The sequence below is a fragment of the Hyperolius riggenbachi genome, chromosome 11, assembly GCF_040937935.1.
Source record: "Hyperolius riggenbachi isolate aHypRig1 chromosome 11, aHypRig1.pri, whole genome shotgun sequence".
Lineage (NCBI taxonomy): Eukaryota > Metazoa > Chordata > Amphibia > Anura > Hyperoliidae > Hyperolius > Hyperolius riggenbachi.
In genome coordinates this window covers 196,742,800-196,759,794 of record NC_090656.1, presented here as the reverse complement: position 1 = coordinate 196,759,794, position 16,995 = coordinate 196,742,800, and the positions used below count along the sequence as shown (strand labels likewise).

Here is a 16,995-nt window from a genome sequence, read left to right as displayed (position 1 = left end):
ATAGAGGGGGCCTGTAGGGAGGCGTGCATAACAGATCAACAACACTGAAGAGTTGGCAGCAGTGCCGGGACAAGGGTCTCCAGCACCCAAGGCAGGAATTCCAAAGTGCGCCCCCCTCCCCTGCACACCTGCAGCTCGGTCACAGAGACGGCTAGGGATTCCATCAAGCACTCTCCTTCGCCTGTTTAGTCCAGCCACAAATGCATGCTGAGGCAACTTGCAGGCAATGCTGGAGGGATCTGGCATCGCTGTCTCCCTCTGAACGACTTTCCCCGGGCTCTCAGAGTTCTTCGTTGCAAGCACCACTGTCCTGACCGAAGCGGCGATGTTGCAGGAAGCCGGCACCGCTGTCATCCTCTGAACCAACCTTCTCCGGGCTCCCCGACAGTTTCTGTTTGTAGCCATCACGTGTCCTACCGGAGCGGAACCTCCGATCAGTAGTAACTGTGTGCCCGCCCACAAGCCGCGCTGCCATCAGAGAGCGGACAGGCATGGCTGTAGCATGCGCCAGCGTTTCTTAGCAACAGTAGGTAGCAGGCCGAGCAACACTGATGCTACAGCCATGCCTGTCCGCTCTCTGATGGCAGCGCGTCTTGTGGGCGGGCACGCACGCAGTCACTTCAGCTTCCGCTCCGGTCAGGACACACGGCTGGAAACTGTTGGGAAGGCTGAGGGAGGTTATTTCAGGGTGACAGGGCAAGGGGACAGGAATGCGCTCTCTTGCCATTGCGCCCCGAGGCTGGAGCCTTTCCTGCCTCTGCCTCGGCACGGCCCTGGTTGGCAGCCTTCTAGACACAGGGCGACAAATCCGACAGGAGAGAGATAAGTTGATTTATTACAGAGACGGTGATAGTAGAAAGTGCTGCAGTTAGCCAGATGACATTAGAATAGGTTTAGGAACTTGTAGGATAGTAGAAAAAAAGGATGAAATATTTGTTACGGAGTCTCTTTAAAACTGCAACTTAGACAGAATGATGCAATGTTATAAAAAAAAAAAGCTATATAACTGAAAATAAAAATATGAGACTCTTTTCTTTGCTGCTTATGTTCTATTATTTATCCGTACTGCACATACAACAATTCATCATATCATACTGGGTTTTTTTTTTTTGGGGGGGGGGGGGTGTTTGCTTCACACTGATAAGGGTCTTATGTGGGGAGAAAGAAGGAAGCTGACCTCTGTACAGTGTGGGAGGTTATTTCTTTTAGAGGGTGATGTTTCCAAAGCAAGTCTTCTTTGTCCACCTGAACATCTGGCCTTCTCTATAGTGGTCAGTATACATACACAGTGGGTGCGGGCAGGGGCATTTCTGGTCATTTTAGTGCCCAGGCAAGGCAACGTTTGCCTTCCTCAATTTTGTAAATAGGAAGATTGTAGCCCGCACTAGTTAGTTTGCAGGCACCAATAAAACATGTATAGGCTATTACAGAAATTATGTTGTTTCTCAAACAAAAGTCAAGATTATAACCAAGCCAGATATACTTCACTGGCCTAAACTCACTGAACCACTTCATAAAAACATTATACGCATTATGTATAGCCTGGGTCTTTACAGGTTGGACTATTGTCCAGGGAGTCCAGAAAAGTTGTTAAAATGAATACACACAAAATCTATCACATTTGCACATTAATTGCACCTGCCATATCATTCAGGCCACCTTCGTTACACAAATCAGCTATGTCTATTCAGACTCGTAGTGCCCATACATGATACAATTTTTTTTTCATCCAATCTTACCATTTCTATGTAATACAGGGAACTGCCTAAATCAGGGGTCAGGAACCTTTTTGTCTGAGAGAGCCATAAATGGCACATATTTTAAAATATAATTCCGTGAGAGCCATACAATATGTTCCAAACTGGGACAGTTGGGCTCACGTCCCTGTTGCCATGGTGATGTGTATACAGTTGATTCGCCAGGCAGCGGAAGTGTCAGACACTTCTTCCTTCAGCTTATCTTGGGTTTCAGCAACATCAGCAATTTCCCCAAGAGCCAGACAGGAGAAATACGGACTAACAGCTTGTACAATTAGCTAGCTGACTTGAGGGTTGATTCACTTTGTAGGACCCCCGCACTTGACACTGGACCTGACAGGGCCCAGATTGGGACAATTGGAGCAGCCGTTCATTTTGGGGAGAGCGTGAGTAAGTTAGTAGTGCATGCTACAGCAGTAGCGTGCACTACTTTGATAATGTTACTTGCTCTGCCACACTAAGCTGCGCTGCTTGAGCAGTGTAGGTTAGTGAATCAACTCCTACTGATTTGTCTGTGAGCCAGATGTAGCCATCAAAAGGGCCACATCTGGCTTCCGAGCCATAGGTTCCCTACCCCTGGCCTAAATGATACTTTAATTTACCCTTATTCTACACAGAAATGGAGAGATTGGATGAAAAAAATTGTACCATGTATGGGCTAGAGTTGGGCCGGACGGTTCGCCTGCGAACGGTTCCATGCGAACTTCAGTGGTTCGCGTTCGCATCCCGCAGGCGAACTTTTGCGGAAGTTCGGTTCGCCCCATAATGCACCATGAGGGTCAACTTTGACCCTCTACATCACAGTCAGCAGGCCCAGTGTAGCCAATTAGGCTACACTAGCCCCTGGAGCCACTCCCCCCCTAATAAAAGGCAGGCAGCGGCGGCCATTACGCTCACTCGTGTGCCTGCGTTAGTGAGAGTAGGGCGAGCTGCTGCAGACTGTCTCTCATAGGGAAAGATTAGTTAGGCTTAGCTTGTTTCTGGCTGCATACCTGTTCTGTTCAGTACCTGCATACCTGTTCAGTGAACCTGTTCAGTAAACCTGCCACTGCATACTTGTTCTGTGAACCCACCACTGCATACCTGTACTGTGAACCCACCACTGCATACCTGTATTGTGAACCCACCACTGCATGCCTGTACTGTGAACCCACCACTGCATACCTGTTCAGTGAACCCACCACTGCATACCTGTTCAGTGAACCCACCACTGCATACCTGTTCAGTGAACCTGCCACTGCATACCTGTTCTGTGAACCCACCACTGCATACCTGTTCTGTGAACCCACCACTGCATACCTGTTCAGTGAACCCACCACTGCATACCTGTTCAGTGAACCCACCACTGCATACCTGTTCTGTGAACCCACCACTGCATACCTGTACTGTGAACCCACCACTGCATACCTGTTCAGTGAACCCACCACTGCATACCTGTTCAGTGAACCCACCACTGCATACCTGTTCAGTGAACCTGCCACTGCATACCTGTTCTGTGAACCCGCCACTGCATACCTGTACTGTGAACCCACCACTGCATACCTGTTCTGTGAACCCACCACTGCATACCTGTTCAGTGAACCCACCACTGCATACCTGTTCAGTGAACCCGCCACTGCATACCTGTTCTGTGAACCCACCACTGCATACCTGTTCTGTGAACCCACCACTGCATACCTGTTCAGTGAACCCACCACTGCATACCTGTTCAGTGAACCCACCACTGCATACCTGTTCAGTGAACCTGCCACTGCATACCTGTACTGTTCAGTGAACCTGCCACTGCATACCTGTTCTGTTCAGTGAACCCGCCACTGTATTCCTGTTCAGTGAACCCGCCACTGCATACCTGTTGTGTTCAGTGAACCCGCCACTGTATACCTGTTCAGTGAACCTGCCACTGCATACCTGTTCTGTGAACCCGCCACTGTATACCTGTTCTGTTCAGTGAACCCGCCACTGCATACCTGTTCTGTTCAGTGAACCCGCCACTGCATACCTGTTCTGTTCAGTGAACCCGCCACTGCATACCTGTTCTCGCCATGGTGCGCACCAGTCCAGCACGGCCGTCACTACACAAACAGCTGTTTGCGGTGCGTTACACGGTGAGTTTGGTGTGTCAGTGTGAAGCAGTACCTTAATTACACTACCTGATTGATGTATACACATGCAAGATGTTTTAAAGCCCTTTAGGCCTGTCATTTAGCATTCAATGTGATTTCTGCCCTTAAAACGCTGCTTTGCGTCAAATCCAGATTTTTCCCGGGGACTTTTGGCATGTATCCCACTCCTCCACCTGGGGGTCCAGGTGTTAGACCCCTTGAAACATCTTTTCCATCACTTTTGTGGCCAGCATAATTTTTTTTTTCAAAGTTCGCATCCCCATTGAAGTCTATTGCGGTTCACGAACTTTTACGCGAACCGAACCTTCCGCGGAAGTTCGCGAACCCGGTTCGCGAACCTAAAATCGGAGGTTCGGTCCCACTCTAGTATGGGCACCATTAGGCCCCTTTCACAGGGATGACTCAACTACGCGTTTGCGGAGCAGTTCAGCTGCCTATCTGCCGCCCGCCAGTTCAATTCGGATGCAAATAAAATGCAGCTGAATTGCAGCGGTTGTAACACCACAGCCGTCAAGCGCTGACATGTGGCGTTACTGGGTGGCGGAGGAATGCAACATGTCAAGTCTAAGCTCGGCAGCGTTGAGATCTCACTCCGTGGGGGGCCGCCTGTACAGCGCCGGTACCAGGCGCTAACAAGCCGGTGCAGGAGAGCCGCTGACAGGCATTGAATTCAACGCTTGTCAGCTGCCGGTGTGAAAGAGCCCTTTACATTCCCACCCATCCCTTTCTCAAAGGAACTATAAGTGGTGTGTACAAATTCTACAAAGCAAAGTCTATTATGGATGGCTCTGTAGTGCCCCCTGTGTAGGTTTCACTATAGGTTGCGTCCAGGTTTGCCTATGCCTAAAAACGGCCACGAACTTAAAAACAAAGGGTTGTAATTAAAAATTGTTTTCATTATATCCTGAAATTTTGATTCTGGGATTGCCAGAACTCAGTGTCCTCTCACTCCTCCTGCCTGAATACAGGGTAGAGGGAGCGTACATGGCTGGTTGGTATGGTTTTTTTTTTTGGTGCAGGGTGATCCAGTTGATGGCTCACCCTGCCACCCCACAAATTCGGGGGGGGGGGGGGGGGGTGTTTGTGTTGGGGCGGTTGTTAAATACTATACCCCCTCCGAGTCGTCACAACTCAGAGTAAGAAGTTAGGTCTTTTTTCAATGGGCAGTTGAACCGTATGCTCAGAAAGTTGTTACCAGGCAGCAGGGAGCAGTTACCAGGCAGCAGCAAGCAGTTTTGAGAGTTTGAGAGGCATTTCACTGCCTATCAACTGCCCGTGGAAAAGAGGCTTAATTTGGGGTCCCGCAAAGTCCCAATCCCCGAATTTCTCGGGGCATGGACTATAGCATTACTGCGCTAAGCTTTGGCAGTACGCAGCACCAAAAAGCCCTGCTTCATAGAGGGAAGCAAGAGTATCTCATCTGAACAACATTCTCTACTTCTTACCTGCTGTAGACAGAGTACAGACTCACACTTCATACTTGAACAAACAGAGAGAAAAATAGATAGAGTACAGGCACTACAGTCTTCCTCAACGGCACAGATCTTAGGTATGCGGATCACAAGACTACAAGAGAACGGGTTTACATGTGGCTCAGATTGCGTGATCTAACTGTCCTCACACAAGCAGGTATTATTCCATGAAAAGAGAAGCAACAGCAGTTGGCACATGCAATCTATAAAAAACGTTATTGTTCTGGCCACAAATCAAAAATTGGTTAAAAATCAGACATATAGAGATCCTTCCTACCCGTTTCCTACTGGGCTGTGGGGTGAGGTGGGAGCGGTGAGCTGCCCGACAGCTGTTTCGCTCTCCTGAGTGTCTTCTGAGGCTCTGCTTTTTAACCAATTTTTGATTTGTTGCCGGGAAAATAAAGTTTTTTATAGATTGCATTTGCCAACTGCTGTTGCTTCTCTTTTCATGAGACTCACACTTCACCCACCACGCTGGTCTGTACTTTGTAGTTAAAGAGAACTCGAGGTGAGCAGATGGGGGGGGGGGGGGGGAGGCAGATGGGACACAGAGGCATGTTCTCCGCCTCATAACATGCCTGTGCCCCCACACCGCTGGTGTCTGCCCCCCCCCCCCCCCCCCGCGCTATAGCCCCCCAAGATTAGTGACAATATTTGTTGGTATCTCAGAGGTAAACACAGGGAGAGGAATTCCCTGTTCAGGGGGTATTCCTGGAGGGTTTCCTGAGCTGCCATTGGGCAGCTCTCCCTCCCTGTCCGCACCCCCTGCCGCTCTCCGCACGCTATGAGAGACACACAGTCTCTCAGTGCAGCGTCGTGACTCAGAGGTCACCAAAGTGAAAGTGGGCCATTGCGGCCCAAGGGAGCGGTGTTTTTTTTGTGAGCCCACCTCAGGCTCTCTTTAAGACCATATGCCGGTGCCCGACTCCTGCAGGTACACCACTCCTGCAACACCAATGTAAAACAACAAAGTTGGAGTTGGCACACTTTTGTGTGCCTCTGTATGCTGAAAGACATTCTTTTGCTGAGCCATTTGTGTGCCGTCTCCAATTTCGTTGCTTATCTGCTGTGCCTGTACAGTCTCGTACACACGTGCAACTTTTCCACAGGACCAACTCGACGACATGACCGACCGCACGACCAAGCGATTGCATGACTTGTATTTACCGTGCACCAACCAACTGAACGACCAATTCATTTGTGTACTGTGCACAAAAGTGAACGATGGACTTCACAATATGACCGCATTAAAAAAAGTACAAGCTGTTCAAATGATTTTTACACACACGGCCAACTGCATGATATCAGCCTAATAGTCGAGTGAGTTGAACCGCCTGTTGGATAGGGCAAACCGCCTGTTATCAGTTGCTCGTCTAGTCATTCGTCACATGTGCAAATGCCCAACTGAAGTCTGGGCGATAGTTGGGAGGAAAAGTTGCATGTGTGTAGGAGCCTTTATAAGCCCTTTGTTTACAATTTGTACACACGCTCGATAATCATTGTTAGAAATCGAGCAGTCCCCCACGGTTCGCAATGAACAAACGACACCACAGCTTGGTTGAATTCAAGACGGCACAAAGATGTTCCGCCGATCAGATCGTTAGCGGAAGGGCATAATAAAGAATGGAGTGATCATTTGATACAAAACACCGGTTATCGTCCAAACTAATCTGCCAGGACAGATTGGTGTACATGGACAATAGTCGATGCCTTTTACCATCAGTGGAAAACCTTTTTGGGTGATCCTGGCTATCCATTCCTCATTTGTTTCGGGCTTCGGCGGTTGAACATGCGTATGGCGCTTTAGACCGAGGAGCAAATAAAACATTTGAGCGGACAGCGGAAGGGTGTTTCGGGTTCAATTCGTCCGCAATTATCACATGCTGATCGACCACGTAGTCCTGAGATTTACCAGCATGTCCAATTGATACATTTGCCAAATTATGGACCGAAATGAGTCAATGGGCTCTATTCTCAATCACTTCCCGCATGCGGTAAAGGACATGCAGGAAGTTACAGACCAAAACATCGCCACATTGAAATTCACTAAATTTTCTGCATGTTTTTTCCGCATGCGGTAAATGTGCGGCATGCATGCGGAAAAATTTCCGCAGAAGTCGGTATTTTCCGCAATAAAAAAATAAATTTACAAAACATTTCTGGCGCATCATTTCGTCTGTATTTACCGTTTTTTTTTTAATCAACTACTAGTAGTAGGTGATATTTTCCGCATCCCATTGATTTTAATGAAGTCTGGAGGCTTAAGCTGTGCTTGCTGGACTTTGTTTTTTTTTTTTTAACTATTTTTCATGCAACCTTCTTACCGCATGCGGGAAACATGCGGAAAATGTTAGTGAATGTGGAAAAAATGCGGAGTTTACCGCTGGTAGTAATTTAGCGGTAAATTTTGCGGTAATCTTGGCTCGTTGGGCTCTATTCTCAAAGGCTATCATTCATAAAGCATTTCCGCATGAGGAAATGCTTAAAACAGCTGACTTTACCAACCACTTAGCAAAGTCAGCATTCAAAAAGGCTCTTTCCGCATGAAAAAATGACACTACCGAGCAGAGTGATAAATCACTGCCTTGTGCGGTGATTATCGGAACAAAAGTAGCAAAATGTTAATTCATAAAGATCACCGCAAGCGGTGTGAGGTCGGGAAGTACCGCTCCCTCTGATGTGGCGATACCAATGTAAGTGAATGGAGACACACAGACCTCCCAGGCAGCTGCAGCAGAGCGGAACACGGAGAAATGTATCAACTCGGCAGCTTCCGTGTCTCCGCAAGCCTACCGCCTGCCTACCGCCAGCCTAGTTCAGGGAATCTCCGCACTGCTACCGCACATGGATACTTTTTTATGAATGCCCACCCAGAAGTCTAAAACACCGTCAGCGGTGTTTTCCCGCATTGATTTCCCTTACCGACAGCTCCTTTATGAATGATAGCCAAAGAGGCCAAATCACCTCAAAATATTACCGCAAAATTACCGCCAGTGGTAATCTCCGCATTTTTTCTGCATTCACTAAAATTTTCCGTATGCGGTAAAAAGAGTGCGGAAACGGCAATTAAACGTGCGGTAAACATGCGGTAAAAAGGTTGCATGAAAAATAGTTTAAAAAAAAAAATTCAAAGTCCACCAAGCACAGCACTTAAGCCTCCAGACGTCATTAAAATCAATGAGATGCGAAATATATCACCTACTACTTGTAGGTGATAAAAAATCGGTAATTAACGCTGAAATAATGCGTCTGAAATATTTTGTGAATGTTTTTTTTGGGCGGAAATACCGACTTTTGCAGAACTTTTTCCGCATTACTTCCGCACATTTACCGCATGCGGAAACAACAAGCGGAAAATTTTGTGAATCTCAACATGGCGATGTTTTGGTCGCAAATTTCCCTCACTCACTTTTCCGCATGCGGGAAGTCATTGAGAATAGAGCCCTTTGTGAATAGAGCCCAAATTGTTCATCGAGCATACTTGTGGCAGTACCGATTTGCATTTTCAATAATTATCGAATCGGATGGTCGATCGGTGCTAAGTTGAGAGATGTATAGCCACCTGAAGACTTATGTACAGACTTTTCTGCTCTTTTTTGTAAGAAGCTTTGCATTTGCACAGCAGCACCACCTCTGTATTAGCATAAATGTTTATTATTATACATCACAACACAACCCCAGAGAGAGCAGCAGCGCTGCCATCCCGGGATAATCACATTAGTGCCGCTCCCCCTCCTCCTCCTCGCAGATCCCGCCCATTATTGGTGCCCCCCGCTTCCCCCCCTACGGACCGCCTGCTGGTGGATCCGCCCGGAAGTGCCGCCATTTTGGAGCCTCTGTACGCAGGGAGACGGCGAGAGGAGCGTGACCCGGAGACTGCGAGTGGTAAGAAGGGGGGATATTCCGGGCGGGGGGTTCTGTGTGTACCGAGTGTGAGGGAAGGAGAGCGCCAGAGAACACCGCCAGCTGCCGGAGCTCCATCCGGGTAACGGGACCTCCGCCCCACCCCTCCTGCCGGCTAACGGGACACACCGCGGCCGCTACCATCCGAGAGAGGGGAGGCCGGGTGCCCTGTGTCTGCGGAGCGTGCCTGCCGACCATCACCCGCCTGGAGGTGCTGAGACACCCCCCCCCTCCCCCGGCGCATGGAACACAGCGTGTCTGCTACTACCCCATGCATGAGCCCCTCGTGACTGCTGCCCCCATCCTGCTCTATACATGAGCCCCTTGTGTCTGATGCCCCCCCCCCCCCCATCCTACCCCATGCATGAGCCCCTCGTGACTGCTGCCCCCATCCTGCTCTATACATGAGCCCCTTGTGTCTGATGCCCCCCCCCCCCCCATCCTACCCCATGCATGAGCCCCTCGTGACTGCTGCCCCATCCTGCTCCATACATGAGCCCCGTGTCTGATGCCCCCCATCTTACCCCATACATGAGTCCCTTGTGTCTGGTGCCCCCCATACGTGATCCCCTTGTGTCTGGTGCCCCCATCCTACCCCATACGTGATCCCCTTGTGTGTGATGGCCCCCCATCCTACCCCATACTTGAGGCCCCTTGCCTGCTGCCTCTCCTCCTACCCCATACATGAGTCCCTTGTGTCTGATGCCCCCCCCCATCCTACCCCATACTTGAGGCCCCTTGTTTCTGCTACCTCCATACATGAGCCTTGTGTCTTGTCTGCTAATCAGTAATACACAACCAGTGTACATTGAGGTACTGAGTGTTTACTTTCTATTTGGAGAAAAGTGTGCCTCTGATCCCTGCTCTCTAGCTTACTTTTAGCATGTGGGTAACATGGGATCAAAGTTACTACACTCTCACCTTGCGGCATTTGCATCTTAGGTTTGATTCTGTGCCAGGACACTATCTACACAGAATGTTGGACTTTCTCATAAACATGTGGATTAACAGCCACATCCCAAAATCATACTTGCCTAGGCTTTAAGGATTTTAGATTGTGAGCTCCTGTGAGGGACAAGAAGTGATTTGATACTCTGTAAGGTATTGCTGAAACTGTGAGCTCTATGTAAATGGTTAATGTGCACTATTATGTGCTTGCTTCCCTCTACTCAATACATGGAGCATAGTATGGCTGCCCCCTCGTGCATAGAGCTCACTATTTGTTTCTGAGCACATTTGCTTTGTAATGCAATGCAGGTGGCTGTGTATTTTACAAATGGGTGGCACCTGTGTTGCTCTCCATTGCAGAGCTGACCCCATTCATCTATGCTGAATGGAGAACTCTGCATTGCCAGAACATCTGTTCTCCACGCTGGGCAGCACGGTGGTGTAGCGGGTAGCGCTCTAACCTTGCAGCGCTGGGTCCCCGGTTTGAATTCCAGTCAGGGCACTATCTGCATGGAGTTTGTATGTTCTGCCCGTGTCTGGGTGGGTTTCCTCCCACATTTCAAAAACATACAGATAAGTTAATTGGCTTCCCTCAAAATTGGCCCTAGACTACGATACATACATAGACATATGACTATAGTAGGGATTAGATTGAGAGCCCTTCTGATGCTGGGCATACACGGCGTCAGGGGGAGGCTTATCAATCGAGTCTGATGGCTCGATTCATAATATCCGACATGTCCAATCACTGCAGGGATCGATTCAGCGCTCGATACCCGTGGGCGGACAATATCAGCGAATTGAGCGGAAAATGAGAAGGGACGAGCGGGAATCGATCCGGGCCCACGCGTGGGCGAGCGGGGACGCGGCGGGAGTCAATCCAGCATTAGGGACAGTTAGCGTCAAGACAATGTACTGTGTACAGCACTGTGGAAGATGTCGGCGCTTTATAAATCCTAAATCATGCTCTGTCTGATGACCCTGTGTATCGCCCACTGATACTAAAATCCACTCAGCACCACACAGGTGGGCCCAGCCTCTCAGGAACGTGAATAGGAAGCAAATCTAGTTTGCATGCAGCTTGAAATTCAGATTTATTAAATTAATTTTCTCATGGTTTTGTTTGGCCTAGTTCCAAGCTGCATATGATTTGCATGGTTTGTATATCATTGACCAGCTCTACTCTCTGTACTTGCTGCGTCTTTCCCTCTAATACACAGGACACAGTATAACTGTTCACTTTGTGTGTAGGAGATTGGTGGACATCATTTGTAACCTTATCGGAGGAAATCAGATACCTACATTAAAAAAAGCTTGACTTTTAATGAACATTAAAACTGTGTATAACTACTTGGCTAACTCTTAAAGGGAACTTCAGCCTAAACAAATATACTGTCATTAAGTTACATTAGTTATGTTAATTAAAATGGGTAATATAATCTCTTACCCACCCTGTTTTAAAATACAGGCAAATGTTTGTGATTTCATGGGGGCGGCCATCTTTTTGGTTGAAAGTGTAGGTATGGATTTTTGGTTGAAATGAGGTGACAGGAACACAATTCACAGTTCTGTCTTGTCCTGATCACCCCTCCCAGCTGTGCACGCTAGGCAATGAGAACATCATCCTCATCAGAAATCCCATCATGCTTTGCACAGCATCAGGGGAAAAATGTCCTGGCAGATTTCTTTGATGGGGCGGAGCCTAGCTTCTCTGCATCTAAAAATGAGGCTTAGGTAAAAAAAAACTAAGTTCTGCTGCTGTGAAACTGTTAAAGAGAACCCTAGGTGGCATTGTATTACGTTAGTGGGGCACAGAGGCTGGTTGGGCACAGTAACACCAGCCTCTGTTGCCCCATCGTGTGCCTCAAAGACCCCCCTGCTCGCCGCTATACCCCCGCAGTGCCGGCGACACGCAGCGTGTCGCCAGCACAATGTTTACCCAAGCGCTGTCTGTCAGCGCCGCTCCTCCGCATCGCCGCTACCCGCCCATGTCCCTTCCCTCCCGCTGATTGGAGGGAAGGGACGAGGGCGGGTAGCGGCGATGCGGAAGAGGCGGGGGAACGGCGCTGATAGACAGCGCTAGGGTAAACATTGTGCTGGCGACGCGCTGCGTGTCGCCAGCACTGCGGGGAGTATAGCGGCAAGCAGAGGGGGGTCTTTGAGGCACACGATGGGGCAACAGAGGCTGGTGTTACTGTGCCCAACCAGCCTCTGTGCCCCACTAACGTAATACAATGCCACCTCGGGTTCTCTTTAAACACCAAGCATTTTCAGTGCTGCTGAGTAGATTTTTAGTCTGCAGACAGTTTCACTTACCTGACGCCAGCCGCTCTGTGCCAGCGCAGTCCTGGAACGATTATCCGGTCTCCCGCAATGGCTGAGTTTTTATTTCTGTGGCAGAGCCAGTTGCCGGTCACTGTGCCTGCGCAGCACGCGTCCTCAGTCCCCGAAGTAGCACGCGGCCAGGGCTGCGCAGGCACAGTGGCTGGCAACTGCGGGAGACTGGATGATCGCTCCAGGACGGCGCAGGAACAGGCAGCTGGTAGAAGCCCCAGGTAAGTGAAACACTCACCAGTTTAGTTAAGGTTCCTTTTAAAGTAACTAGTGACTACTAAGCAGGAGGGGTGCACATATAAGGAAGTACATCCACAGCAAATGACTGTATAGCTAGGGAAACTGCTCTAACCGGCCTACCAAAATAACAAATGACACCACCCCGCACAAACACAATCTGTTTTGCCTCCTCAAGGAGGGTTTAGTGAAGCAGTTTTTTTCAGTGTTCATAGCACTAGTGCTATGCTGCGCATCCCAAGCAAGAGTAATTCGGTGCTCCGGCGATTTGCCGGCAGGGCTGTGGAGTCGGAGAAATTTTGGGTACCTGGAGTCGGTGGTTTCAATAAACTGAGGAGTCGGATGATTTTTGAACCAAATCCGTAGCCTTTGTAAAAATTATGCGTCAGAGTTGTGTCGCAGCAATTTTGGGTCCGATCCTTCATAAACTGAGAGGTCGGAGTTGGATGATTTTTGGACAGACTCCACAGCCCTGATTGCCAGACCCCGAATTACACCTTCCTCCGAGTTGCTATGACTCAGGGAGGGAATAGTATTTAATGCCACCAGGAATTTGAGCAGCAGCAGGTTAAGCCATCATCAGGCTCACCCTGCGCCCAGGTCACCAATGGCACCATGATACATACACAAGTTTTGTCATGGGTACAAAGTGTTAACAGTGCCAAAGTGCAATAACATGCAAATTTACATTAATAAATGCAGTCTTGTTACAGTAAACTGATATAGTAACCATTCAAATATAGTAAATGAAGTGTCCAGGTCCCAGCCAAGCACCATTATAAGTATATGGAAGTAATTCCTGGTATAGTAAACCCTGATATAATAGAACTGTTACAGTAAACCGTTTTTTTGGCCCCTGGGGTTTTCTGCATCTGGCTATAGTGGAAAGTGGGAGGGTGCATGCGTAATACGTTAGAGACCCATGAACCATGGGCAGACTGGCAGCAGATTGTAGCCTGCTCACTATCTGCACACTACTCTGGGACTGCGTGGATTACCTCAAAAGCACCAGCCGGTGAAACCTATACTTCCTGTGTAAGCGGCTGCCTGATTACTGAGGGAATTGCCAATCATCTGTGACTTGCTTGTGCTTGGCTGCAACGCTACAGCATCACCCAGGCTGCATAGAAATGTGGTCAGAGGAGCACACTATCAATACTGTACCTGCATTGACTGGTTAGACCTCTGCTTCCTGTGTAAGCTGCTGCCTGATTACTGAGGGAATTGCCAATCATCTGTGACTTGCTTGTGCTTGGCTGCAACGCTACAGTATAATCCATGCTGCACAGAAATGTGTACAGAGCACACTATCATTACTGTACCTGCATTAACTTGGTAGATCTGCTTCCTGTGCAAGCTCTTGGATGACTAGTGCATGCAAATCCCTGCATGCTGAGCACTGTGCATCTTGATGTAGCAGACGCTGTCTGTGCTTGCTTGCTGAAGAATTGAAAAGGAAAAAAAGGCTCCCAATTATCGACTGAATTAACCACCCTGGTGGTATTGACGAGCTCAGCTCGTCCAGGAAAAACTTGCTGAAAGCGGTATTGACGAGCTGAGCTCGTCAATACTGCCAGGGAGATTTATTGTTTCTCTGCCCCGCCGGCTGCACTTTTCCCTCATCAGAGGGATTCCCCAGGATGGCTGGATGCCTGTCAGCACGCTGTGGGTAGCGATCTGTGCTACCCACAGCGTGCAGAACTAGCATCCAGCCACCCTGGGGAATCCCTGTGCAGCCATCGGAGCAGAGAATGTGCTCAGCAGCATGCGGGATTCCCCTTCTGTGCTGCGGGTGGCTGGTGCGGGGATCCCCTCTGTGGGGGGGGGGGGGGGTGTCCCCTGCTGTGCTGGCTGGTAGTGGCCGGTACCGGCGGGGATCCTCTCTGTGGGGAGGGGGGGGGGAGGGGGCATCCCCGTAATGTGCGTGCGGGTGACCCTGTAGTGTGTGTGTGGGGGGGCGGGTATCCCCCCTATGGGGCGAGTCTTGGCCGGTCGGGGACACCCCCTTCTGTGCGGGGGGGGGGAGGTGGGTGTCCCCTTCTATGAGAGCTGTGGGTGGCCTTTCCCTCCTCCCTCTCTGTCCCCCGTGCCCTCCTCACCCCCGATCCTGTGTCCCCCCCCGTCCCGTGTCTCCCCCCTGTCAGTCAAAAGCCCTGCTTTACTCACCTGAGGGCTTTCTCCTGCGCTGGCCGAGATGCACACCCTCCATCTCCATCGCCGAAGTCCCGGTCTCTGTAATTACAGTACGCGGCTTGGTGACGTCACCAAGCCGCGTACAGTAATTACAGAGAACACGAGACTTCGCGATGGAGGAGGAAGTGCGCCGCTTCCGCCGCAGGAGCAAGCCCTCAGGTGAGTAGATCAGGGCTTCTGACGGGGGAAACACGGGATTGGGGGGGGGGGGGGGGGCACGGGGGATCGGAAGGGATGGGGGGGAAGAGGAGGGAGAGGCCACCCACAGCCCTCATAGATGGGGACACCCACCTCCCCCCACAACAGAAGGGGGTGTCCCCGACAGACCATGACTAGCCCCCATAGAAGGGGATATCCCCCACACACACAGAAGGGCCACCCAGCCACCTGCACGCACAGTATGGGGATCCCCCCCACAGAGGGGATCCCCACCGGCCACTACCAGCCAGCACAGAAGGGGAGCCCCCCCACAGAAGGGACACCCGGCCAGAGTCAGGGGGCATCGGGGGCAATGGGGGGGGGGGGGGGCAGAGGCACCCGCAAACCTGGCTCCCTATACATATGACTCCCTACACCTGGCTGCACATCTGTCTCCTATACACCTGGCTGCACATCTGTCTCCTATACACCTGGCTGCACATCTGTCTCCTATACACCTGGCTGCACATCTGTCTCCTATACACCTGGCTGCACATCTGTCTCCTATACACCTGGCTGCACATCTGTCTCCTATACACCTGGCTGCACATCTGTCTCCTATACACCTGGCAAAACATCTGTCTCCTATACACCTGGCAAAACATCTGGCTAAACTATTCCTGGCTAATACATCTGGCTAACTACACCTGGCTGCACATCTGGCTAACTATACATCTGGCTAACTATACCTGGCTATACATCTGGCTAACTATACCTGGCTATACATCTGGCTAACTATACCTGGCTATACATCTGGGTCTTATACTCACCATTGGCATGCTGATCCCTCGTCGCGTACCTCTGATAGCTTCCCCGGTGCCTTCTTCCATGTCCCTTGGCGGATTTTGCTTCTCCCTTGGAGATCACATGTCCCCCGTCGATCGGCGTTGATGGAACCAGTGTCACACAGCATCATCAAAATCTCGCAGCAAACACTTTTTTTTTTAACCACCCTGGCGTTCTATTAAGATCGCCAGGGCAGCTGCATGAGGGTTTTTTTTAAATAAAAAAAAAAATATTTCATGCAGCCAACTGAAAGTTGGCTGCATGAAAGCCCACTAGATGGCGCTCCGGAGGCGTTCTTCTGATCGCCTCCGGCGCCCAGAATAAACAAGGAAGGCCGCAATGAGCGGCCTTCCTTGTTTTGCTTAGATCGTCGCCATAGCGACGAGCGGAGTGACGTCATGGACGTCAGCCGACGTCCTGACGTCTGCCGCCTCCGATCCAGCCCTTAGCGCTGGCCGGAACTATTTGTTCCGGCTGCGCAGGGCTCAGGCGGCTGGGGGGACCCTCTTTCGCCGCTGCTCGCGGCGGATCGCCGCAGAGCGGCGGCGATCGGGCAGCACACGCGGCTGGCAAAGTGCCGGCTGCGTGTGCTGCTCTTTATTTCATGTAAATCGGCCCAGCAGGGCCTGAGCGGCACCCTCTGGCGGTAATGGACGAGCTGAGCTCGTCCATACCGCTAAGGTGGTTAAATTTAATTCAATACAATAACCTGTATTAAATTCAATACAAAAAAAAAAGATTGCAAAAAAAAAATTGGTTGAAAATTATGGGAAATTAATTGAACCACTTTTTGCACGGAAATCCTGGGGAAATAGAACGCCAGGGTGGTTAAGATCCAGTACTATAGTTAACTTTGTGCTTTAGTATGGTTATAGTAAACTACTTTCCCGGCCCCTTGGAGTTTACTGTAGCAAAGTCCCCAGTATCAGGGATCGCCTGATGCTGCATTCATCATGTGCTCTCAGTTGCTTGAGCAACTGTCCTAAAAAGCACAGCTGCCAAGAGCTACAACATCCTGCAGATGCTGCTGGGCAAGTGGAGAAG

The 16,995-nt window shown here is 50.0% G+C and overlaps 1 protein-coding gene across 5 annotated transcripts in view; it reads left to right on the top strand.

Annotated features, from left to right (window-relative positions):
- Positions 1-9,153: 9,153 nt before the first annotated feature.
- Positions 9,154-16,995, top strand: part of CELF1 (CUGBP Elav-like family member 1) — a 93,267-nt gene continuing 85,425 nt past the window's right edge. For all 5 annotated transcript variants that reach the window (XM_068261644.1, XM_068261643.1, XM_068261641.1 and 2 more), the window contains exon 1: positions 9,154-9,237. The gene's annotated coding sequence lies outside the window, so the exon portion shown is untranslated. The remainder of the gene's footprint in view (positions 9,238-16,995) is intronic.